General features: G+C 43.1%; 1 protein-coding gene and 1 pseudogene across 1 annotated transcript in view; one reads left to right on the top strand and one right to left on the bottom strand.

Moving 5' to 3' along the window:
• The window catches only part of GPM6A (glycoprotein M6A), a 336266-nt gene that overhangs the window by 77748 nt on the left and 232028 nt on the right, over positions 1-26490 (top strand). The window lies entirely within an intron of this gene.
• Positions 1747-2343, bottom strand: LOC116827120 (ubiquitin-ribosomal protein eS31 fusion protein-like; annotated as a pseudogene).

The following is a 26490-nucleotide window of genomic DNA, read 5'->3' as shown; positions in this document are numbered from 1 at the left end:
CTATCGACTCCGTTACAACAAGATGCCAAAGCATTGAAAAATCTCTCCAGCAGAACAGACCACATCAGGGACTCAGCAAGTAACTGCGCGACGCAAGTGTAAGAGAAGCCCAAAGAATCAATGGAATGCTCAACTATCGACTCCGTTACAACAAGATGCCAAAGCATTGAAAAATCTCTCCAGCAGAACAGACCACATCAGGGACTCAGCAAGTAACTGCGCGACGCAAGTGTAAGAGAAGCCCAAAGAATCAATGGAATGCTCAATCAACCCAGAATTCCAATGGGCGGGGGAGACTGCGGGAACTGTGGGATAGCTACCCACAGTGCAACGCTCTGGAAATCGACGCTAGCCTCGGTACATGGACGCACACCGCTGAAATAATGTGCTTAGTGTGGCTGCATGCACTCGACTTTATGCAATCTGTTTTGAAAAAACGGTTTATGTAAAATCGGAATAATCCCTTAGTGTAGACATACCCTTTGTTACAAATGTAGCTATTTCAGCTATTTTCACCATTTTCAAGCTTTTTATCAAATCATTCAGAGCCCATTGATAAACAAAAATCACCAATTAAAAGCAGCTCACTGTACAATAGATTGGTGTCTCCCTGACTTAAGTTTAACACTGACTTTGCAATATATCTGTACTTGTAAGTGTACAGAATAACGTAATAAAAATAGATTCTACAGCAGGATGAGAATTATTTGACCAAATTATTTTCAACCAAAAAATGTCTTTTAATTGAAACTGAATTTTTTTTTTTGTGGGAAAGGGTCTGTTTCAGCAAATTTCTTGACTCAAAAAAATATTGAAAAAAGTTTCAAAATGGTTGAAACTTCCTATTTTGATGATTAATTACTGAAAAATTCTGGTTTTATAGTTCCAAATGGCATGTCTTTTAGAAATTTAAGCTTATTAGGATAAAAATGAAATGTTTCAATTGACCCAACAAGCCTTGCTTCAAAGGTTTGAGAAGAACTGCACAATAGCTGTTACAGTCACTCAAATATTCCATAGTGTGGGTCATTTCAAATAAGTGACTATGAAACCTTTACACTGCCCCTTCTATAATGCATTTTCTTTTTAATTGTGTTTTTTTTTTTTTTTTAATTTCGCAAGGTTGTTTTAGATACCAGGTACAGGCCTCAGAATGGAAGAAAAATTAAAAATACTGGACTTTTGCTCCTTTATTATTTAAAGAGGAACTGAAAGGTGTCTGTTTTAGTTGAATATATTTTTATAATTATATAAAGTATATTGTTTAATTTAGAGGAAACAATGTTATGGTTAATGGTAATGATTTTATAAAATTCTGTTTTTATTACTTCATATGTCTCTTAGTAGCTAACAGTGAGAAAAGGAAGATTTTGTGGTTAAGGTACCGGAGTGAGGCTCAGAGAGTTCAATTAATTAAAAAGTAAGTGGCTACTGATTTTGAGTGCCTCTTGTTTTTTTGGTACCCAGTTTAAGACATACTGAAAGGGCTTGATTGTCAGAAAGTTATGAGCACATCCACCCTCTGAAAAGGTGTCTCAAATTGAACATCCTAAATCTGAGGTACCCAAAATAACTTTTCATAATCTTTGCCATAATCTTTCTCTGCCTTAGTTTCTTATCTGTAAAATGAAGCTAATGGTATTTCTGTACCTCAGAGGTGTTTGAAGATAAAACTTATTAGTGCTTGGTAGATAGCTAGCATTCTAACCATGTTTTTTTGTTTTGTTTTGTTTTCTGAGGGCTGTTTTTTTTTTTTATTAACACAGATGCATTTATTTGTCTTCTGGTTTGTTGAAGCAGTATGTCAGGCAGCACTTGCCACAGTAACATCTGTCAAAGTGACTGGCCATAAAAACTCCAGCCCCACATTCCTCAGAGGGGCACTCTCGGTGCAAGCGACTGATTTTACCATTCTCATCCACCTTGTAATATTTAAGGACAGCAAGCTTAACCTTCTTTCTCTTATGCTTGTTCTTCTTGGGGGTAGTGTAAGACTTCTTCTTTCTCTTCTTAGCACCACCACGAAGTCTCAGCACAAGGTGAAGAGTCGATTCCTTTTGAATATTGTAGTCATTCAGCTTGCGTCCATCTTCCAACTGCTTGCTAGCAAAAATAAGTCATTGTTGGTCAGGAGGAATTCCTTCCTTATCCTGGATCTTGGCCTTCACATATTCTATAGTATCAGAAGGCTCAACCTCGAGGGTGATGGTTTTCCCGGTCAGGGTCTTCACGAAGATCTGCATGGCGCGGCTGGCACCTGCGGGCAAGGGGAGCACGGTCAGATGAGCACGTGGTGAAGGGAGACGTGAACACTCCCCACCAACCTGCTCGCAGAATGACGGATGCTGGTAGGCTGCTACTAGAACCCTCTATGCCAAGAGGTTTCCTACTTTTACAAATTGTAGGCATAAGTGAATGTACTGATCTTCTCAGCCCTTTCAAGCAAGACGGCTGTCCTGTGCCTTTGAGCTCTAAGATCACTTCACACATTCCTTCAGAGGGTAGAATTTAACTTGCTTAAGCTTTCAAAAAGAAACACGTTCTAAGGTCACACACTAGAAGCTAGAATTTTACAGATCAGTCAAGATGTATTCTAGAATTTAATCTCTTCTGGGATTTTTTTTTTTAAATTGAATTGGGGTTTTAGTAGTCCTTTGTATGTTCTCCTCATCCTTTTAGAGCTGGGGAGGGAGCAAATAAAATAGTCCAGTTTATTTTTTACTGTCTTGTGTATATTACAATCTTTATATTAAATATTTTAAATGTTTAACAAAATTCAGATCGTGCCTACATTTTCCTGAGAAAGTTAGAATATGCAAGGGTTCTTTCACTATTGATATGATCATAGTAGAAGGAAGCTGTGATTTATTGTCAAAGTGCCTACCTTTTCATAATAAGTGTATCTAAAATATTCTTACTAATAATTTCTTGTATAAATGTCAAATACTGTAATGCACTAGATGAGTTGAAGTGAAAGAAGAGGATGAAGAGGTAAAACACTGTGCCATTCTGCTGTTTCAGGCTAATTAATATTTTTCCCTTACCCTCTTTGATGAGCAGAGTCAGATGCCTATTTTATTTCATGATAGTGGGAATGGGAAACAGGCTTCAAACCAAGGCTTTGAAATTTCTTGCCGTTGCTGCTGCTCCTATTTGTTGATTGATGCCTTTTTCCATTGTGAGTAAAAACTCAGTTCTCTGTGATTTTGTGTTTTTGTGCTACCTGTGTATATGATGTATTGCTGAGCAACAATTAGCCAGGGCGGCCTTATGCTTTTGCTACTTTTGCAAAGCGCTTCATGCACATTTTCACTGTCCTGGAGAGACATTATTCTGTATCTTACAAGACCAAAATGAATGGAAATCCTATAAAGCAAGATTACTTGAAATTCAAGTCCGTCTTTAGCATTTAAACTAGCAGGGTAGTGGGCATAATTACCTGCATACTAAATGCCAGATTTCATGATATCATTATTTTTGCTAACTTATTTAACCACATAATAACATTCCGTATGTTCATCAAAAGACATAAAAGTTCCTTTGCCAAATGCTACTTAATACCAGATACTGGTGGTTCTTCAGATTCTAATTAAGGGTCTGACTGTTCAAGTATCAGAGGGGTAGCCATGTTAGTCTGGATCTGTAAAAGCAGCAAAGAATCCTGTGGCACCTTATAGACTAACAGATGTCTGTTAGTCTATAAGGTGCCACAGGACTTTTTGCTACTGTTCAAGTTGTGCACATAGAGTTCTGAGTGAAGTCAGTCAGTGTCTTGTAGAATCCAGTCTAATTTGATATTGATTAATTTGCTATGCAGAACTTGTATCCCTTAATACATTCAAGAACAGCTGTGCATTTATGGTTTTCAGGGGTGAGTATCTTCTTACCTAGATAGTGTCCAAAGGCACTGAATCTATGAGTGTGTAAGCAGGTGAAATTCTCATCTTGCTCTTGCATATACTGTAGTCAAACCTAGCCTTCTCTTGTGGCTTTGCTTTAGGACAGTGGTCTCCAACCTTTTTACGCACAAGATCACTTCTTGATTTTAAGATCAACCCAAGATCTACCCTGCCCCTTCCCTGAGGCCCCGCTGTGCTCATTCCATTTCCCCTTCCTTCAGTCGCTCACTCTCCCCCACCCTCACTCACTTTCACCAATCTGGAGCAGTGGGTTGGGATGGGGGAGGGGGTGCAGGCTCTGGGCTACAGCTGAGGGGTTCAGAGTGTGGGAGGGGGCTCAGGCTGAGCCTGGGGCAGGGGTTGGGGTGCAGGAGTGAGGGGCAAGCTCTGAGAGGAGTGCAGGGGTCATATGGTCACACTGTGCCTAATCTCAGAGAATCCACTGGACATTTCATGAATTTTACTTTTTATTAGTGTCATTTGTGGTTTATATATCCAAAATCCTTCATGGACTGTCACAAATCAGTGTAATATTCTCAGCTGTGGGGTGTGCTTTGGCTGAGCCTGAGGCAGGGAGTTGGGGTGCAGGAGTGAGGAGTTCAAGTTCTGGGGGGGAGTTTGGGTGCAGAAGGGAGCTGCGGACTGGAGAATAGTGTTGGGATGCAGGAAAGGGTGAGGGGTGTGGGTTCTAGGAGGGAGTTTGATGCAGAAGCGGGCTCTGGGCTGGGGCAGAGGGTTGGGGTGTAGGAGAGCATGGGGGGTATGAACTCTTGGGGGGGAATTTGGGTGCAGGAGGGGCTCCGGGCTGGAGCAGAGTGTTGGGGTGCAGGAGAGGGTAAGGGGTGTGAGCGACCTGGAAATCGTGATTAACTGGCAGAGGCTCCAAGATCAACCAGTCAATCGTGATCAATGGGTTGGTGACCACTGCTTTATGAGAAACTTGAACAACAATAGCAAAACAATGTTCAATCTTAGCTGAGCTTCAGTTTCCCTTTTCTGTCCTAGAACTGGATCCACAAAGAAACTTAGGTGTTGTGCTGTTCAGCACTATGCATTGCAATACCTAACTTCTAGGTGCCTAGAAAATCACAGGAATGACAACCATAGGTGCTGACTTACCCTCTTTCCCCTGGGTGCTCGACTCCACTCCACCCCTTCCATGAGGCTCCACCCCCATTCCAACCCCTTCCCCAAAGTCCCTGCCCCAACTCCACCCCCTCCGTGCCCCTATTCCAACTCCTTCCCCCAAATCTCTGCTCCGGCCCTGCCTCTTCCGCACCTCCTCCCCTGAGCGCACCATGTTCCCAATCCCCCCCCCCCCCCCCCCGCCATGAGTGTGCTAATGCTGGCAAACAGGTGTCTGGCAGCGACCAGACGGGAAGTGCTGGGAAGCAGGCCGAGGAGTGGGGATGTGGCATGCTCGAGGTGGGAGGGGAGGAGGAGTTGGGGAGCTTGGCTGCCGGTGGGTGCAGAGCACCTACTAATTTTTCCCTGTGGGTGCTCCAGCCCCAGAGCACCCATAGTGTCAGTGCCTATGATGACAACAGGATCCACAAAACCTGACAGGTGCGTAGGGTCCCCGTATACATGGGGAGAAAGAGGTGCCTAAGAATGGGATCCACAAATGCTAGTATGCTAGGCAGGGAGCTGCCTAAGCTAGCCAATGTGAGATGCTGAGAAATGATGTGTCCTAAGCCCCTCCCCTGTCACAGAGTTAGGCACCTAAGTCCGGGCTGCAGGGAGCCATCTATCTCTGTTAACAATCCACAACCCATAGCCCCTCTCCTGGAGGCAGGTAACTTAGGCTCCTAAGTCATTTCTTGTGAGAATGAGTTTGCACCTTCCTTGCTTTACACAAAATGGCTAGAAGAGGAGAAGGAGGTGGTGCCCATCTTGCAAGTTTTAGCCCTGTGGTTAGAGCATACACATGTGATGTGGGAGACTCAGATTCATTTCCCTCTCTCTGCTGGAGGGGAGAGAGAGGATTTAAACAGGGGACTCCTACATCTCTGAGATGAGTGCTCTAATCACTGGGCTATGGGTGTTCTTAGGTAGGTCTCTCTCAATCTGTCATGATTCTACGGTGGGTGGATAAAGAGTCATTGGAGCAGGGGGACTGGACCCTGGGTCTTCTACCTTCCATATGGGTGCCCTAAGCATTCGGCTGTACAGCCACTCTCATTTTTTCTCTCTCCCTCTTTCTGTCCCACAGTAACTCTTTAAGTATTTATCCACAGTGGAGCAGCATTAGCAGGAGAGATTGAGGGAGCCCCATATCAGAATATCCCGTAGTCCATTTATTAGAGTACTCACCTGAGAGGTGTGGGAAGTCCCTATTCAAATCCTTTCTCCCCTCTGGCAGAGAAAGGGAAATGACATTTTGCCTGTACAAATTAGAGGAAAAAACAGTCCCTGCACCACAGAGCTTGCACTGTAAGTAGTGACAAAACAATGGTTGCAGACATTCTCACTCTGATCATCTGGAGCCGTATTAGGGTGCTGCAGGTTTAGTTTTAAAAAATAAAAAAAGTATAGGACATAGAACTTGGGTCCAAAATATTACAAAACTAAGTGCCAAGAATTTCCAAATCCATATGCAAATACCTGAATGTATGATCAGAACACCCACTAACTTTCAATGACTTCGATCACTGCTAGGTGCTCAGCCTTTTTGAAAATGAAGCCTAATTTTAGACATCAATTTTTGAAAACATTGGCCTGTTGTTGTAACAATGGCCATATTGAAAAGTGAAATGGATTCTAAGTAGGGTCTTGAAGACAGAAGGAAGGTGGCCACCTTGCCCAACAGGGGTTAAAGGGAACTGCAGGTATGTTGGGATATTTGAGCTGAGCAAATGGAGCGAGAAGGAGAATAGGAAGAAATGAGATTAGAGATGTAAGCAATGAATAAGTTGTGCAGGATGTTGAACTTAAGGAGGAGACTCTTGAACTTGATATTGATGGCAAGGGAAAACCAGTGCAAGGATTCAGTGGCCCAGCCAGGAAGGTGAATTTTGGCTACTGTGTTCTGTATAGAATGCAGATGAGTGAAGTGAAAATCAGGGAGGCTAGTAGGGCGGAGGATGCCATAGGAAAGCATAGTTGTTTGAAAAAGGCCACTGTCATTCTAAATGAGAGTATTTATATGGGGAGTTACACAGTGGCATTTTTCAAACTACTATGCTGTATCTATCGATCTATTGATCTATATAAAATGTGTGAGTGCATGTATGTATAGTGTAGTAGAAATAATTGCAGAATATATATCTTGTAGCAAAATTATGTACCATTTGTTTTTAAAATAAATTGGATAACCATCCATGAAAGGAAGACAGGAGTTTTTTTCTGTAGATATAGAATTTTATAACTCAAGAATTTCAGTGTAGTCACTTTTCTCAAAGGATGTAATAGCTCATAGTTCACAATAGCTGTGTTTCTTCCCCACACACATTGTGTGTTGTGGTTTTGTATGCATTATCTTCTTACAAAAAGCAAACCATTTCTCTTATTCATTTATATAATTTGAGGAGGGAAAGAGGCTCTATGAAATGAAATTCCTTGTTTATGTGAAAAATGTTTGCAATGACTAGATTTTTGTGTTATGGCAAACAAGCTTTGGAGAAATATAGTGGCTCTCAATGATGTGCTACTGTTGTCATGGAAATGGAGATTTTCAAGTAGGTCTATCCTCTGTGCTTTGCTTTTTATAGGCTTTCTTTCATTGGAAGCTGGTTTTGGACAGGCGTCCTTGCACTTCAAGGAGAACAGCAATCCTTCCTTTATCATCCCTTTGTTTCTTTTCTATGCCCATTAGGATTTCATGATGATAACAGATCTGAAGGTGCCAAGAGAATACTTAAGTCTGATAGCAGTGCTTAGCCTCAGGCTGTAGAAAAAGAGGGCATGGTTTTAGGGAAGAATGAAAAGAAATAGAATTAAAACTTTCCCTGGACAAGTCAAAATGCATACTATTGGCATTCGCATTTTACATATTGATGTAAACTGCAAAAGGTTAAATTACTGATGGAGGGTAGGATATCTGTAAATTTTTACGAATGCTTACTGGACATTCATTAAAGGAAGGATATTTACTTTTCTTTAGGAAGGCTTTTTTGTTAAAACCCAATTGTCAAGACATCTTTACATTAGTAATATATTACATTAAAATAAATTGCAAGTTTATGTGGCTCTGCACAGCGTTATTAAAAGTGAGTCAGTTTCATGTGGACCGGTAATGTATTTCCATTACATTGCACATATTCAGAATTGGAATGAACTTTGGTTATCTGGACATTATGACCTGGGTCTCTAGCCATGTCTACACTGGCAAAGGTACAGTGGCACAGCTGTACTGATGCAGCTGCGCTGCTGTAAGAGCGCTTGTGTAGCTGCTCTATGCCGACGGGAGAGAGCTCTTCTGATGACATCATACAACCACCTAAATGAGTGGCGGTAGCTATGTCTGTGGGTGAAGCTCTCCCATTAACATATCGCTGAGTACACCAGCATGTATGCCAGCAAAACTTGTGTCTGTCAGGGGGGTGTAGTGTAGACATGGCCTCTAAGTCCACAGTGATCACAGATGCATAGTGGTGTCCTTTGGACTCTCACCTCTGTCAAAGAAAGGAGGAAGATGTCTCAAAAGCAATCAGATTTCAGAAAAAAAACTGGAACAGTGCCTCCAATTTCAAGAACCTCTGTCTTTCAACTGTGCCGTAGTTATTTTTGCTCTGTTATGCTCTTTTTGACTCTTATTGCCCCAATTCTGTATTGCAGTAGTACTATAGAAATGTCATTGCAACAGAACTCATGAGAGCTAGTAGCTGCAGAGAAATAATAAGCAAAGGGGATCAGATCCTTTCCTGTTTCCATAGGTGCACAAGTCCTGATATAAAGAAAAATCACTGTAGGGAGGCAGGGGAGAGAATCACAAGGGAGTTTTCTATACTACACCTCATACCGCAGTGTGCTGCATGTGAGTTACAACACACATCATTAGATAACAATGTAAATAATCTCAGTCTGAAACAAATTCATATGTTTGAGGTTCATTTTAATGCTGGCTGAAACCTTCTCCAATCATACAAATCTTAATTAGAAAAGAAACAGCACTTTTTTTGAATATATAAATTTGTACTGCAGAGAATCCAAGCGGCCAAGGCTGTGGGACTGTTGTGAGTTATTATGAAGATTATACTGGGTGAATAATCCCTTTTTAAAAATTCTCCTTTATGAAATAGCTGAAATATTAGATAGTTGGTTTCGTCAGTCAGATTGTGAACATGTGAGCTTATTTGCATAAATTAATATGGGCATTGGACAGCCTCTCATTTTCTATTAGATTATTTTTATGTAAGTTCTTTTGGGCTCATCCAAATTGGCTATCAGGCAAAGGCAGATCAATGCATCAGTATGCTAATGGAAAATCTGTCACTGGCAGTATTGTTATCGTAAAGCAAGCTGGAGTTTAACAAATCTTTAACATTTAAAAAAACAACCCAAATATGAATATTCCAATGTGTTTTCTCATCAGTTCTCCCCCATCAGCTTCAGTGGTCAGGACCAAGAGAGAGAGCCACTGCATATGGATACATCTTTTTTTTTTCTTCTGTAGAAAAAGCTGTAGATGAATATTCTAACTGAATAATATGCGTAGTTAACTAAATGTCTTTATAAGATATATTGTTTATGTGCAGAGCCACCATTAAAAGCTCGATACTTAATGACAAGCTCAGTGTTCTTGTTTTGATTTAGAACTAAACCAAATTTTTAAATAGTAAAATCATCTTTAAAATGGAATTGATTTTCTCCACACAGCTCTAATTATTAGTGTCTCTCCATTGCTGATACACCTCTCTGCTCCCTGATCAGCACTGGTTTCGTGGCCCCGCAAGCATTTTGCTATGGGTCTTTCCTAATTTGGAGGACCAAGGAATGTCAAGAAGAATCTTGGCTTATTTACTTAATAAACTGAAAGTTTCTATCGCTTTTCCCTGTTAAAGAAGCCTGAAAAATGTAAGCTAATGTAAAACACTGCAAAACTAAGCTTTTTACTTTCAATTGAGCAAGATGTTCTCTGGTATTTCACTCACTCAATTCATGCAGAAAGCTTATACAATAATTATGTTTACAAGGATGACCAAACCAGCTCATATTGTTTTAACTTTACAGAATAGTTTTTTGTATGTCAGCACCTACTGCAGATCAGAAACCATGCTAATCTAGGGCCAGATTCTGCCCCCAATACAGCTCCCATTATTTTAAGTGACAGCTGGGGGGTGCTTGCATTGCTTACATCCGCTTGGGAAGAATTTGGGCCAAGTTATTTAGAAGCAATTTGATCTAACTACTCCCAATTTATCATTAGAAAATATATATATTTTTAAAATGCCCGGCTGGAAAGGGACCCTGGCGGCTTCGGTCAGCACTACTGATTGGGTCATTAGAAGTCCGATTGGCATGGTGCTGTCAGGCTCTCTACCTGGCTCTCCGGAAGCGGCAACATGTCCCTCCGCTCCGAGGCGGAGGAACGCCCATGGGGACTCCATGCGCTACCACCACCCTGAGCACTGGCTCCGCAGCTCCCATTGGCTGCTTCCGGGGAGCTGCCCGAGGTGAGTGCTGCCTCACATCCAGCACCCCAAAACCTCTCCCATGTCCCAACCCCCTCGCCGAGCTCTCCCCCGCATCTAAACTCCCTCCCAGAGCCTCCCTTGCACCGCCTCGCATGCCTCAGCCGTGAGGCCTCTCCTGCACCCAAACTCCCTCCCTCTTAGTTAACCAGAATTTTTGATTTACCAGCACCCCCTGCCCCCAACATGCCCGATAACAAAGCTCTGTGTGTGTGTGTGTATAATATAAAAAAAATAGTGTGTATGTATATATAAAATAGCAGAGAACAGTCTTTCATTAGTTTTCATAAAGTTTTAATACCTGACTACAATCTTGCATTAACACACCTTTGATCTAGATCTTTTTAATTACAGGGTATACATAATGTAGAATTAATGTAATAGCAAACTACAGGATATAGACAGATGAAAATAATACAATCAACAGCTCCTTTGATTCCTGATAGCATACGAGTGAATTAGTTTGAATGCATACTAACACTTAACACTTCTTTGATATTCACATACAAGTGAATTGGCCTGAGATTTTAGATCAGCGGTGGGCAACCTGTGGATGCAGCCTGTCAGGGTAATCTGCTGGTGGGGGCTGCCAGACAATTTGTTTACATTTGCACGGTTGCCTGCAGAGCCCACTGGGAGCTGTGGGAGACCTGTGCTGCTTCCTGCAGCTCCCAGTGGCCAGGAGCGAGGAACCACAGCCACTGGGAGCTGCGGACAGCTGTGCAAATGTAAACAAACTGTCTGGTGGCCCGCCAGTGGATTACCCTGACGGGCCACAGGTTGCCTACCACTGTTTTAGATATACCACTGTGACCTCCATACGGTCCAAGATAGTTAGGGATAGTGCACTGTTATTTCTGTGTCACAATGCCTGTGGTGTTTGGAAGTACACAATTTTTCTGATTTAGAATAGGAGATACCTGTGCTAACTGTATGGTGGTAATAATTGGCCATTGTTCACTGTTTAATGGCTTTTACTGGGCTTGTCAGTCCCCATGATCACCCTTAAAGACTTGCTGGTTTGCTCTAGGTAAATACTCCTTTTTTTCTTCCATTCTTCTCTGCTCTTTATTTACTTGCCTAGATTGTGCAACCTGCATGCTGCTGTGTAATGGTGTATACTCCTGTAGGGTGAAGCTCTGCACTGCCCCTGAGGGAGCACTGAGAGAGAATGTCCCTTAGAAGACTGCATGGTGGGGTATGTAGTCTGTGCCTTTAGAATCATGCAGATTACTGTTCTTGGTATTCCAGCCCTATACTGTAGATTAGTTTGGAGGGGCAGGTCTATGACCTGCTTCATTCCTGCGTTTTTCTGAGTGATTTGCACACAATTGCCAAGCACAAACATTCCAAAATCATGAAATTGGCTTAAAAATCATGGTTTTCTTAAAAAAAAAAAAAAAAAAAAAAGTTACTTTTGGATTCTTTTTATTTGCCCTCCCCCTCTGCTTTTTTTTATTATTATTATTTTTTTAAAGCTGAGAGTCTCATGCATTCTTGTGATTCCAGGAGTTGTTTTTATTAAAGCCCCTAAATATTACAAGACTCCTGATTAAAAATCACAGAAAGTGGCAATACTGCTTCCCTAAGCCATCTGGAATTTTGTGTAGATTTGTTTCTTGTCTCCTGGCTATAAATACTTTTTTCTAGTCTCCTGCCAGTGACTCCAGCCTGTAGGGGGGAAAAGCCGCAAAAGCAGGGACCTTTGACCATTCAGAGAACGTTTTACACTTTTGATTGGACTTTCTCGGCCCTGTGCTGATTGTCTGTTTTGCTTCAACTCTTTCTTCCCCCTCCCTTGCAGTGTCTTCACATCAGATTTTCTCTACACTTTACCATCTTTCCCTCTTCTCCACTGCCCAGTCCCCTGCACCTCTCTTCCCTTCCGTCTAATTTATCCCCTCCTACCTAATCCCCCCACCCCTCACAACACACACACACACACAATATAGTGGAACTAACCTGACATTTGCTGCCATCATGTTGTTCGCTCTGCTTGTGTCTTATATCCCTTTCCTCATCAAGTGTATCTTGTTTTTTTAGAGAGCAAGGTCTTTGGGGCATGGACTCTTCCCAGCCTGATCAGCCAGTTAGCTTGCACATCCCCAGTCAGCCTTGTCTAGGGGAGCTGATTGATACCTAAGTAATTGGAGTGTTGGCTCAGCTGCTAGCTTCCTGGACTCTGTCACAGCTTACAATGCTTATAGTTTTAAAGTATCAGGGTAGTGTTATCCGAGTTAATCATTGCATTATGCTGAGTTTTTGAACCATCATTTTATTTCTTTGTAATTAATATTTGCATATAAAGTGAATTCAGAGTACAGGCACTTGAACCTTGAATGTGAGAGCAAGAAGTTTACATTTGATGCAGTAGTGAAGGGAAGTCCCTGAATAGAGTCAACAATGGGGGCAATGTAGCCAGAGGGAATATGCATGGAATGGAAAAATTATAGGGAAAAAGCCACATCCTTGAATGACAAAGTGAAGCCAACATAATCTCCGGCATAGATGACAGTGCTAGGTCAATGGAAGAAATCTTTGATTGACTTAGGTACTGTCTCTTGGGGAGATGGCTCAACTACAGCAATGGAAGAACCCTTCCTGTTGTTGTAGGTAGTGTCTACACTAAGCGCTACAGTGGCACAGCTGCATAGTCACAGACACGTACACTGTTCTGATTCCCTTTACAATGAAACCTGTCTTAAATGATCACCCAAGATGTCAGCAAAAAGCTGTTGCTAGTAGCAGTAGATCTTTAAAGGTCCAACAAACATGTACCAGAAATCCGGGGAATATTTTGAACTTGTCCCTTAAGAGAAAGGGTTGTTTGGTTTGGGTTTCAATTGGAAGGTTGACAAAGCGAATTTATCAGGTCGCTTATGTTCTGTTAATTACATTCTGATAAATGCATAAATAGAAAAAGTTTAGAAATGTTTTTTAAAATAATATTATGTCCTAAAGAGTCAGCTGATAATCATGGGAGGCAGGTGTGATTTTCTACCTTGTATGCTAAATTGAACAATTTACTGGGTGGTTATTTGGGGGAATGGGGAGATTCACTTTACGCTGAGCCCCTGCTTGTTGCCATGATGGGTCAATAGGCTGATCTGGAATGGCAAATCCCACGTTCCTGTGCCAGTAAAACAGGTGTCACTACCACAAATCCTTCCAAGGATCTCTGATTTTCTATCCAAAATTTTGTATTTTTATTATTAGACACAGGTACCATGGATTGTGCGACTAGCTAATCAAGCTTCCCTGTAACTGCTTAGTATCAAAAGAAATCCACGTTAGAAATATATTTGAATAAATGTAGGCTTTTAAAGTTATTCATTTAGCCAAGGAGTAGAGAGTCATATTTTTATACGTTTGGCTGAAATTCTACAGCATAGACAGCCAACTATACTGTCTTAAAACATTGAATTTTACTGGCTGAAAAGGAGAAGATATGATGCAGTCTAATACTGAAACACTAATGTTTAACATGTAATCAATGAGAGGCTAAAGTTGACAGTGTATGTACTTCGGCTTGCCATGCAGTGATATTTAACCAACTACTTTCTCTTTCTCTGGGGGATATTTTTTTGCAATCTGAAAGCCCATCTGAAATCTATTTAAGTGATTTAGTTTTCTGGATTAGGAGGATCCTCTAAACATGTTGTATTAAGGCATTCTAATTAGTTTGCAAAAGGAATTTTAGTTTGAATATCTCACAAAGTGTGTGACATTATTATTATTATTTATTATTGTGTTATTTCTGGGCTTTCTTCCTCCCCACCAAAGAAAACTAGTGTTATGGATAACATAGCTGGGTAACAAGGATATTCTGCACCCCATTGTTTCTTTCAAAGGCACTAAGTAAATAACAAAGATTAAAAAAGGATTACAGGATCCAGAGGGTATGCTAAACCAACAGCATTAAATCAGTTCTAGTGGAGAATATCTATAAACTGTTCTTTTATAGTCTGTTGTTGTGTAGTCAATTTAAATTATGTTTTTTAAACCTTTCTCTGATCTTTTGGGGATGTGAAGAGGGGGTAAGAGGATAGTTATATACTTACTTTATGCTCTTCTAGGACATAATTTAAATAAAATTTCATTTGCTCTTGAGCATCTGGATTGTACAAACGTTTCATTTGCTGTATTTTCTTTTAGTGAAAAATTAATAAAAAAAATTAAGTCCTTCACTAACCCAGTACTCCGTACTTGAATAGAATGTGGATGTGTATTATAACTTTGCAGAGAAGTGTTTGGAGAAGAACAAATGAAAGACCATTGAATAATGTCCTTTCAGTAGAAATGTGAAATGATAAGCAAGATTTTGCTAATTGCAGATTCCAATATATTGAACAGAGTTGAAGAAAACAGTGCTGAATACTTCTAAGCATATTTTGTCATGTTGATTAGTTTACATTTGAGAAGATGAAGTCAGTGTACCATTTCCAGACTTCTTACATCTGTCATTTGAAGACCAGTTCAGAGTCAGAGACAGACTGCTCTTTCAGGGCTATAGTAAGGTGTAAAAAGGCTTCTGGGAAAAATCTGTGAGCACAGTTTAACTTTTACAAGTTCACTACAAATTCAAGGTTTGTTGTCTTGCCCAGTTTTATTACATACACACTCACCTAATGCTGACCTTAAAAAACTGTTAAATATTTATGAGTGTATTGGCTTTACAATTCTTTTTAGTCCTCCCACTATATGTGCTTGTGGGAAGGCCCAGCAAGCAGGCTTTTGTCTAGTTCTCTTTGTGGCTTTGCTTTTTGTCGCCTTCTTCAGTTCATTTTTCAACTCTTCCTTGTCTCCTAGTGGGAAAATGAGATGGATGACATTTAGTAAGATGGGTCAGTGGAAGTAAAAGGGTGCTAAAGTATGTATGTAGCTGGCATTTTCGCAGAGAATCTACTGTAGATGCTTACTTGTCCAAGCCTAAAAGTGAAGAGTCCTTAATGGGGCTTCTGAATCTGTTTGGAGCTCAAAACTTCCTGCCACTGCCAGCGTATTTCTAGCTCCCTATATTAATTTTCTTTGCCCAACTCGTTAGCTCAAGTTGTAGAGCTCCCATAATCATACCATCTTGGCTGACAGGAATTTTCTAAAGCACAAATTAAAAAAAAAAACAAAAACCCCATAGCCACCACAATCCTCATGCTGTCTTCAGTTCCTATGCACAGTTCTGGTTGATAGCAGTATATGATTCTGAGTCTGTGAGGGCTTTCTTAGTTGCGTAATTCCCATTGATGTTACCATGTGATTAACTATGGAAACCATCATGTACTGCAAATTTTCTCACAAGATATTAAAATTGGCCAAAGCCTGAATATAACTTATTTAAAAGGTCAACAATAGATTTGATTATTATTTTGAAATATTTATATTTAGATGTTTATGTACTAAAGAGCAGCATTTTTAAAAAAATGGCTGTACAAATACACACAAAGATGTAATCTCTGATACAAAAAGTTTAGTCTAAAGCCCTGATCTTGCATTTTGATCCACGTGGACAGACTACAGTGGCCTACCGGAACCCCATTGACTCCAACGGTGTAGGAGCAGAACCTAACTAAAACCAAAAAGAAGCAGGTGAGTGTAACAGACAAAAGGAGTGGGCAGTTAAAGGCAGCAACAGTAAATCTTACAATTACGTAGGTTAATTGTATGCACAACTTTATGTTTCTAGACCTTTTGGACTTCTGCCACTTAATAGTTAATATCAGCAACCCCCCAATTATCACCCAACCTAGCCTACATTAGCTGGCTGATTCTTCTAGGCATAGTATCACTGTAGAAATGGATCTTGAGGTGAGATTTGAAGGTATTTGCAAATACTTTCTTCAAGTGATGGCTTGATCATGGGTACTTAGTGTAATGGGTTGAGTCACAGAGACCCCCTTGGGACTGCCACCTGACATGCTGAGACTACCTCTGAGCCCATTCTCCCTGCCAGCTTGGGACTTCAGTACTCTGTCTTGTTGAGCCAGACATGCTAGCCTGCTGCAAACACATACTTAGGTCTGAACCATGTCCCCCAAAAGCTGCAGACTTAACTGACAATGGCTTAAGAAGTGCTCCTGTCTCTAGCACCCAGACACCCAGCTCCCAGTGAGATCCAAACCCCAAATAAATCCATTTTCCTCTGTGTAAAGCTTGTACAGGGTAAACTGATAAATTGTTTGCCCTCTATAACACTGATAGAGAGATATGCACAGCTGTTTGCTCCCCCAGGAATTACTTACTTACTCTGGGTTAATTAATAAGCGAAGGTGATTTTATTAAATATAAAAAGTAGGATTTAAGTGGTTCCAGTGACAGAACAAAGTAAGCTACCCAGCAAAGTAAAACAAAAATATGCAAGTCTAAGCTTAATACAGTAGAAAACTGAATACAGATAAATACGCCCCCCCGCTCCCAGGGCTTGTCTATGTTGGCAAGTTTTGTCAATGAAACTAATGTCAACAAGGAAAAATCGACAAAAGCAACGTTGCCAAAGCATGTGTACATTCGCTCCCTCTGTCAACAGATCGTGTCCACATTTGGGGCACCTTTGTCAACAGCGAGAGTAATGGACTATGGGTCTGTATCCCACAGTGCCTGGCGACACATCCGTCACTAGGTGTTGTCAGAATGCGGAAACAGAGCACGGTGCATCCTGGGATGTGCAAAATGTACTGTCATACATCCCTCCAAATGTCTCTGGCTTCCTTTCATGCCATTTTTCCAACTGTCATTCTTTTGTAGTGCGTGCCAGAATTTTCAGTGATAGAGGATGGATCCTGCACTCCTCTCCTGTGCACTGTTAGCTGTCGTGAGGACATCACTCATGACAGCACAGTTACTTGCAGAGTTACTCGCAGTTAGCAGAGGATGAATCGCAGGCCCCTGACTGTGATATGGACGGCAGCAACTTATGTGCATTCACAGAGCAGCTGCAAACGGCAGATCGTCACTTTTGGGCTAGGGAAAAAAGCAGTAATTGGTAGGATCACATTGTCCTGCAGGTGTGGGATGGTGACCAGTGGCTACAGAGCTTTAGGATGCGTAAAGCAACCTTCATGGATCTATGTGCTGAGCTGTCCCCCAACCTGTGGTGCAAGGACACCAAGTTGAGAGCTGCCCTTTTGGTAGAGAAAGCATGTTGCAATTGCTGTGTGGAAGCTGGCGAATCCAGACTGCTACCGGTCAGTTGCAAATCAGTTTGGAGTAGGAGAGTCCACTGTTGGGGCTGTATTACTCCAAGTGTGCAGGGCAACAAATCACATCCTGCTGCATAGGACCGTGTCTCTGGGAAATGTGCGTGTAATAGTGGATGGCTTTGCAGAGATGGGTTTCCCTAACTGTGGCAGGGCAACTGTTGACGCACATATTCCAATTTTAGTGTCAGACCACCTTGCCTCTGAATACATCAATAGGAAGGGATACTTCTCCATGGCATTGCAGGCACCTGTCGATCATCGGGGGCATTTCACTGACATCAGTGCAGGCTGGTCTGGAAAGGCGCATGATGCATTCATCTTCAGGAACAGGAACAGAAAGCTGCAGCTGGGAACTTTCTTTCCAGACCACAAGTTCACAGTGGGGGATGTGGAAATGCCCATAGTAATCATGGGAGACCCGACTTACCCCTTACAGCCCTGACTCATGAAACCTTACACAGGTCACCTGTACAGCAGAAAGGAGCGTTTTAATAACAGCCTGAACAGGGGCTGCATGGTAGTTGAATGTGCCTTTAGCAGTTTGAAAGCCCACTGGAGCTGTCTCAGCGACAGGCTAGACCTTACCGAGGATAATATTCCGTGGTCATAGCCGCGTGCTGCACTTTGTATAATCTGTGTGAATCTAAGAGTGAAATGTTTGCTCAGGTGTGGGGCACTGAGGCAGAGTGCTTGGCTGGACAGTTTGAACAGCCAGATGCTAGGACTGTCAGAGGAGCCCAGAAGTCTGGTATTAACATCAGAGAGGTTTTGAGGAACCACTTTGACAATGAGGGGCAGTAACACGTCTGCTTTGGAGTTGCTTCCCTGGTGCATCCATGTACAATGTTGGGGCCCAAGACCCATGCAACACAATACTTTAGAAGCCTGTTCCCGAGAATGAATTGATTGCTATATGCTTTTTATAGAACACAGAATAAAAATGCTGAATCTTTAAATACTTTAGCCTTGATTTATTGTTAAAAAGGGTATAACCTCACAACTGTGTGTAGCTCCAGCTATTATTGTGCAAGCTGTGAGAGGGGGTGGAGTGATGGGGAAACTCAGGAGTGCTGTGAAGTGAAAATGAATGTTTGGGCATAGAGGAGGGTGGGGCTGGCAAAGAATTGTGCATCTGCATGTGCTGCAGTGGAGGTTGACCACGGATCTGCTCAGTCTACAGCTGTATCAAAGACTTGAGCATCTCTGTCTGACCCTCCATAACTTTTATCATCTGCTCTGTCGCTTGCCTTTTCTATCCTGCCTTTCAACTTCCCACCAATCTTTCTGTTCCCTGGTCTCTGTCTCATCGCGCTGTAGCGCCTTCCGGAACATGTTGTCTTTGCTGCACCTAGGGTTTTTTCTTATCTGCCGAAGCCAGTCTATGGGGGTACGTGGTTTGTTCTTCTACGTCTGTGCTGAACAGAAGAGGGATTGTTATGTTCCAGCAAGTGATTGAAACATTTTACTAAAAAGAGCATTTTTCTAGTAGAAATCACTTTCCCTCTGAGACTCTAGGCAGGCACACAGCTCTGCAAGCACCCCAATCATGGTGACTGTCGGGAGTGGGGGAAGGCGGTTGTGTGTGTGGACAAAAAGGTCACAGCTTGCAGGGCAGCTTTGCAGGGAACTCATTCTAAAATTATCCCACACTTTTTTTCACAAGCAGCCAACCTGCTGGCTGACATCTCGCTGCTGCGGGTGACCAGAGAAACCAGGGCACAGCTGCTGAATGCTTGCGGCTTTCACCCCGGTCTATATCCAGCTCTGTTATGTGCTGCTTTGGTCCCAGATCCAGTGATTGCTAAATGACATGGTACAGTTTTCTACAATGGGGGAACTAACAAGGCACAATCCCTTGGAATCTGTGGCAGAGGGTTTGAAATTTTCCAGAGCCTCTCTCTGGAGGATACCCTGCAGGTCGGAATGTCCATCGACACCCTTCTTGGCCATGCAGATTAGCTACATAGGGCAATGTCCAGCTCACAGAAAATGCTTTTCAATTTCCTATACAAGCCACAGCAACCTACCTGGCATTTCATCTGCTTCCTGCTCCCCGGAGAGCACTTCTGGAGTGGAGAAAAGTTCCTGGCTGCCTGCCCCCTGGCAACCCTGTTGGGAGCACCACGTCCTCTTCTAGCTCAACTTCTTCATCCAGAATTTCAGCCTGTGGATTACCCCCACTTTCTGCTGCCTGTGAAGTATCCATAGGGCTATCAGCGATGGAGGTGGGGTCACCACCAAGGATAGCATTCAGCTCCTCATAGAAGCAGCAGGTCTTAGGTGCACCACCGGAGCAATGGTTCACCTCCCCTGCCTTATGGTACGCCTGCCTCAGCTCTTTTGTCTTCGTTCTGCACTGCTGCATGTCCTGATCATAGTCCTTTTCACACAAGCCTCAAGAAATCTGCCCATATGTGTCCCAATTCCTATGGGTCACTCGCAGCTGCAACTGAACAGACTCCTCTCCCCATATACTGATCAGATCCAATAACTCAGCGGTGGTCCAAGCTGGAGCACGTTTGGGGTGATAGCCAGCCATGCTCACTTGGAAAGCTATCTGGGAAGCTCCTCTGGGAAGCCAACAAGCAGGAAATGAGACTTAAAATTCCTAGGGTTTGTAAGGGGAAGGGGCAGGTTGGCTACTGGGCCGTGGAGTTCAAACCGCTGACCAGAGTGACAGAATGGGAATTGTGGGATACTTTCTGGAGGCCAATACAATCGGAAAAAAACCCAAACCATGTTGTGTCTACACTGCATGTTTATCGACAATAAAGAGAGGTGAAAAGATAAGTCTCTTGCATGGGTGGAAGTTTTTTGTCGCTAAAACTAGGAGTTTTGTTTTTTTTCTTTTTTGGAAAAAGTGACCTTGCAGTGTGTACGCTGTCGCTGTTTTGTCGCCAAATGCCAGTTTTTGACAACAAAACTTGCCAGTGTAGACAAGCCCTCAGAGTTGTTTCAATAAGTTTCTATCACAGACTAGAATCCTTTCTAGTCTGGGCCCAATCCTTTCCCCGAATACAGTCCTTGTTCCAGCTCAGATGGTAGCTAGGGGATTTCTCATGACTGCAGCGCCTTTGTTCTGTTCCATCCCCTTATATAGCTTTGGCACAAGGCAGGAATCTTTTGTCTCTCTGGGTCCCCACCCCTCTTTCTAAATGGAAAAGCACAAGGTTTAAGATGGATTCCAGTACCAGGTGACGTGGTCACATGTCCTGGGAGACCCCAAGCATTCATTCTTCCTGGCCTGACTCACAGGAAGGGTTGCAAGTAAACAGAGCCATTTACAGCCAATTGTCCTAGTTGATGAGAGCCATCAAGATTCCAAACCACTATTAATAGCCCACACTTTACATAGTTACAATAAGACCTCAGAGTTATATTTCATATTTCTTGTTTCAGATACAAGAATGATACATTTATACAAATTGGATGACCACTTTCAGTAGCTTTTAAGCTTTGTAATGATACCTTACCAGAGACCTTTGCCTGAAGCATATTCCAGTTACGTTACAGTCACACTCATTGGCATATTTTCATAAAATCATATGGAGTGCAACATCACACTTAGCTGTTGAAGTCACTGAGAATTGCAGATGCATAGCATTGCTAAACATCAGGCCAAGATTTTTTTTCTGTTGTGTAAAGAATAATTATTTACAGTAAAATAGGTGCTGAAATACTATTCACTCAGATCTATAACTTACTATTGCTGAATAACTTATTTGTTAATGTTTTCCCATCCATGTGCAATCAGCTCTAGGACATTGAAAAGTGCCCAACAGTAAGCTGACCTGCAAGGCCCTGATAGATGATCTTTCTTGACAACACTAGGGGCAACAGTATCTAGAGCATCATTTTTAGAGAGCAGCTTCATTGGTTGACCATGTTAGAATGTCAACGATATATTGAAAGGTTTCTATTCAAAACTAAACTTGATGGGCCAAATACTCAGTTGGAATCAATCCAACAGCTCCATTGACTTCAGCTGGTTTAAATCAGTGTAGGTCTATTGAAGATCTGACCGAATATATTGTTAGAAACGTTTTTGTAGTGCCCTTGACCATAGTGATATAGTTTTACTAGATTTTTTTTCTTTTTCTTAGAATGCGAGCTCTGTTTGGTCTTTTCAGAAATGCTGTCATGTTAGTGTTGTGATTCAGTTTCTTTTTAGGGGAGGTGTGGCGAGCATCCAGGAGTTTGCCCTCTCACTTAATGTCACAAACTAGAGCCAGTTCTTGGTGAAGAGGTAATTGGGCATTGGTACTGAGACAGAGATTTCTGAAAGAGGCATTGCCTATATGCTATTTGTGATCACCTCTGTCCCAGGATTAGTATATATTGTTCAAGCAAAGTGGTACTGAGAATACTCAGGCTCCACTTGATTGATTTCTCTTGCCAATGGTAAGATGACCTGCAAGGTCCTGATAGATTATCTTTCTTGACAACAGTAGGGGCAACAGTATCTACAGCATCATCACATTTAGAAGAATAATTTCTTCAAGGAATCATTCTCTCTCCTTGTTTTGCACTGGAAAGGGAACAGAAATGTGAGCAGGGACAAAAGTGTGGAGATAAAGGACGTTTTAAATGATATGGGCGAAAGAAGAGATGTACAGTAATGAGGGATGGGGAGGAAATGACTAATGTAAAAATGTAGGCATGGAACAGAGAAGCAGAAAAGTAACTAAACAAATTATATATAATTTTCCTCCTATAATTTATTTTTCTCCCCTGTTGTATGCACTTATGATACTGGCCCTTACTTTCAATGTAGTATACCTTTACGTTTCTGAGAACTCTGCCTGTTGGCGGAGACAACAGATACCTTGTTCTCAAAGGAGAAACACACTTTTCTCCTTCTCTTTTATTCTTTCTTAATCTGAACTGAGTCATTTTTAGTGAAAATATGAGTTCTTGCAGAGTATGTGTAACCCACTGGTCAGTGTGTGTTACCTGTCCCCACTCAGGACCAATCCACAAGTCTGTTACTGCCTTCACTTATGTCATGACTGCCATCCTGGCCAACACTGTGGATTGGACAAAGGACCTCCAGAGCTAAAAACATCAGGCTCTAAAACATTGAGCACAAAGAGCTAGAGAAAAAGCCGAAAGCTTTAACAGCCATGCAGGGATATACATAACACACACGGACCCATATGGTACATATGGGATAATATTATATCCCTTACAACAAGGTGTCAGGAAAATGTCTCCAATGAGAGAGGAAAAAATGAAATAACTCTGCATTATGATTCAGGGCTGTCCTTAGGATTTATGGTGCCCTAGGCGGGATTATTAAACTGGTGCCCCTGTGCCTGACTTGCTCTGAGGGCTTGGCTACATTAGAAATTTCAAAGCGCTGCCCCGGCAGCTCTGTGGGAGCGCTGCCACGGCAGCGCTTTGAAGTGTGAGTGTAGTCAGAGCCGCAGCGCTGGGAGAGAGCTCTCCCAGTGCTGCTTGTAAACCACATCCCTTACGGGTGTAGAGCGCAGCGCTGGGCGCCGTGCTCCCAGCGCTGCCGCCCTGATTACACTTACACTTTACAGCGCTGCATCTTGCAGCGCTCAGGGGGGTGTTTTTTCACGCCCCTGAGCGCGAAAGTTGCAGCGCTGTAAAGTGCCAATGTAGCCAAGCCCTGAGCAACACAAACATAAGCTTACAGTATTGGAAAACTTGCCACATGCATGTTGTTAAAACCAGTTTAACTTAATGAGGCACACTGTAATGCTGATGGACTAGCACTAAAGAAGTAGCACTATAGAAAAAATTCTAATTTGACAGAATGATGCAAATAATATAATTTCTTTTATTTGTCAACATTTTATTGGAAATTTCTATGAAGAGGTATTGAAACAAGGATTTGTTTTTAATTAAAAGCAACCTTTCTGGTTTTTTTGGCTGCAAAATCAGTAATGTCACCGTATGACAAAGACAAAGTGATGTTTCTTGTGTTGATTGCAAGAATAGCAAGACCAGTCAAGCATTCCTGTACTCCATTGTATGACGATAGTTTTAATGAGCTATTATACGTTAGAAACTCTGTTCTCTATGCTACTTTACAAATTGTCATAGGAATCACGAGTGCAATCTTACACATAGGCGATATAATCTCAACATAGTCTTGCTTTGGTATGAATAACACTTACAATGCCATCATGATTTTTGCACTTGCAACATTGATAGACGAGTGTACTCAATTCTCATTCATACCAGTCTCCCACAGTCCATTACATCCCAATACGTACCCGGTGCCTTCACGAAGCTCTCTAGACGCTTGCACTGTTGTCATTAGATTGCCTCTTGTTTCCTATTTCGCTTCCATTTAGTCCACAGCCTGCTGACCAGCTGCAGATGGGAATGGACCCCACCGACAGTGCTGAGTGGCACGGGAGTCTTCAGCACCAGTCTGCTTACCCTACTGCCAACCTGAGGTTCCCTTTGGGTCCCCCAGTCCAGCAGCGTCATGCTGATGGGCACAGCGGACCGGGAGTCTCTGGCTTAGCATTGAGGCAATGCAGCCAGAACCCCAGATGCATTATAAATCGCAGCATGCCACCTTGGCAGGTGTATGCTGGTTTAGGTGCAACCCCTTGCTCTTATAACAGTGGAGTTTCCCAAGGACTTGAAGGTTTCGGGCAGAACGTATACAGGGAGGTTTGCCAAAGATAAAATCTTAGACTCAGAGTGGACGGGCCAGGAGGACCAGCGGGCGATTGTGGAAACAGCAGGGGATGGGGACCCGATGGTTTGCAGGCTAGACACACCCAAACCTCAGTGAGAGAGTGGGGGGCGGGCAGTTTGGGTCTGCTAGCCCGTTGATGTCGGGAGGAGCTGGAGTGTCATTGCAAGGGGAGGCGGTGCAGCTGACCCCATGCTCTTGCTTTCGGTTGGCGTTTGCAGTGGGAGCCGAGTAACAGGAAAGAGAGTGTGGGCGTGCAGTTGGTCTTGGTCATGCGTGTATCCCTGACCCCCATCAGCAGTGTGTAGAGTCGCGAGTCATGCGCTAACCGCTCCATCCTTGAGCCCAGGAATATGCATCGGTCAGTTGGGGGGTAGGGGCATCTTGAGATCACACTGAGTGAGAAGTGTGAAAGCTAAATCGCGGTCTTAAAATAGTTATTTTTAAGAAGTAAGGTGAGGGGAGTAGGGGGGGGGGGGGGGGAGGGGGGGGGAGGGCAGGAGAGAGGGTGGGTGTTCGATTGACATTTCACAAATTAGTTGACGAGGTTCCGTTAAAATTTTGGACCCACTTGCTCGTTATGACGAGACTGATCAAGTATCGAGATTGTAGACAGTTGGTGTGTAGTGCGTATGGGGGGGAGCGGGGGGGTGGGGGAGGGGGCGGTGGGCGGGGGGAAGGGGGAGGGTGATGGCAGGAGGGGGAGGGGGGTAGAGGGGGGGAAGGGAAGGAGGGAGGAGAGGAAGCCGGGGAGAAGGGGAGAGCAGGGGGGGGGGAGGCGGGAAAGGGGAGAGTAGGTGTGAGTAGGGTGGGTACGGAGTGGGGGACGGATTCTAATTTACAGTACAGGGCTTATAGGAAAGGTCATGTCAACATTTTTTGTTTACTCTGGTGAAAACTCTAGTCCGCTTCCCTTCCCCAGTAGCCAAAACTTGTAACACAAATAATTAGTCCAACAAACTTAATTTCTTGTTTTTGTTGCTAAATGATTGATTTTATTATATTTAAATTGAAATTGGGAATTGCAGGGGATTGTTTGCAAGCATTTGGCAAACAATGTTAAATAGACAATCTAATAATGGCAACACAGCACTGCTTTCATGCTTGGTACCGTACCCAGGAACCTACTGTCATACAGAAATGCGGAGTAGGGAGAGGATAGGTGGAAAACTGCAGGACCCCAAAATCTACCTCTTGGGGTGCAGAGTGGCAACAGCAGCAGCAAACCCTCAGGTCCGATCACACGCCAGTGGGCACCGCTGCCAGCCCAACAGACCATGGTGAAGTTAGCACAGCACCTGATCTCAGGGACGGGGCACCCATGGAGCCACAGCAGCTCATCCTGCCCTGTGCAGCTCCACCCGGGGGAGAGACGCACTCCCCAGCTAGGGTGACCGATATTTGGGGCTTAGTTTTATATAGGCACCAGGAGTCTATATAAGAAAAAGACCCCAAAATTTGGACTGTCCCTATAAAAGTGGGACATCTGCCCACTCTACCCCGACTCCCTGTCCTGATTTTTTGCACATGCTATCTGGCTATCCCCAGCACAGTCCTGTGCGACCATTCCAAACCTGGCTGCCTGTAAAGGAAGTGAGTTACTTTCACTGTCATTCCTGAGCAGGCAGTCGGGGAGGAGAGGGGGAAGAGAGAAAGGTGGGGTGCTCCGTGGGGCGGGGGGAGAAGAATGGATGTTATGAGGGACAACAAAGGATACTGCCAGAGCCGCTGAGCCTGCCTCACCTAACACCAGGGGAAAGAGGCACACTCACAGGTGAGTTCCTTCCCCCACCCCTTCCCAGAGACCCCAGCAGCCAATCCCCTCCCTCAGACTGTGCTGCATTTGGCTCTCTCTAGGACCCAGCAGCCCTGCTCTTACATGCTCCACTGCTTCCCGTCTGTCCAGTCTCCCAGAAGAGCAGTGCCCCCAGACCTAGTGGTGCCCTAGGTGGCTGCCTATTCTGCCTATGGCTAAGGACAGTCCTGATTATGAAACCCTATGAATATGCACTTTGGTGCAAATTGACCACAGAGGAAATCAAGGGAATGTGAAAGGCTCTTTCAAGATTTGAAAGCTCTCAGGAAAC

Source organism: Chelonoidis abingdonii, chromosome 5, assembly GCF_003597395.2.
Source record: "Chelonoidis abingdonii isolate Lonesome George chromosome 5, CheloAbing_2.0, whole genome shotgun sequence".
Taxonomy (NCBI): domain Eukaryota; kingdom Metazoa; phylum Chordata; order Testudines; family Testudinidae; genus Chelonoidis; species Chelonoidis abingdonii.
This window is presented reverse-complemented; position numbering and strand designations above follow the sequence as displayed.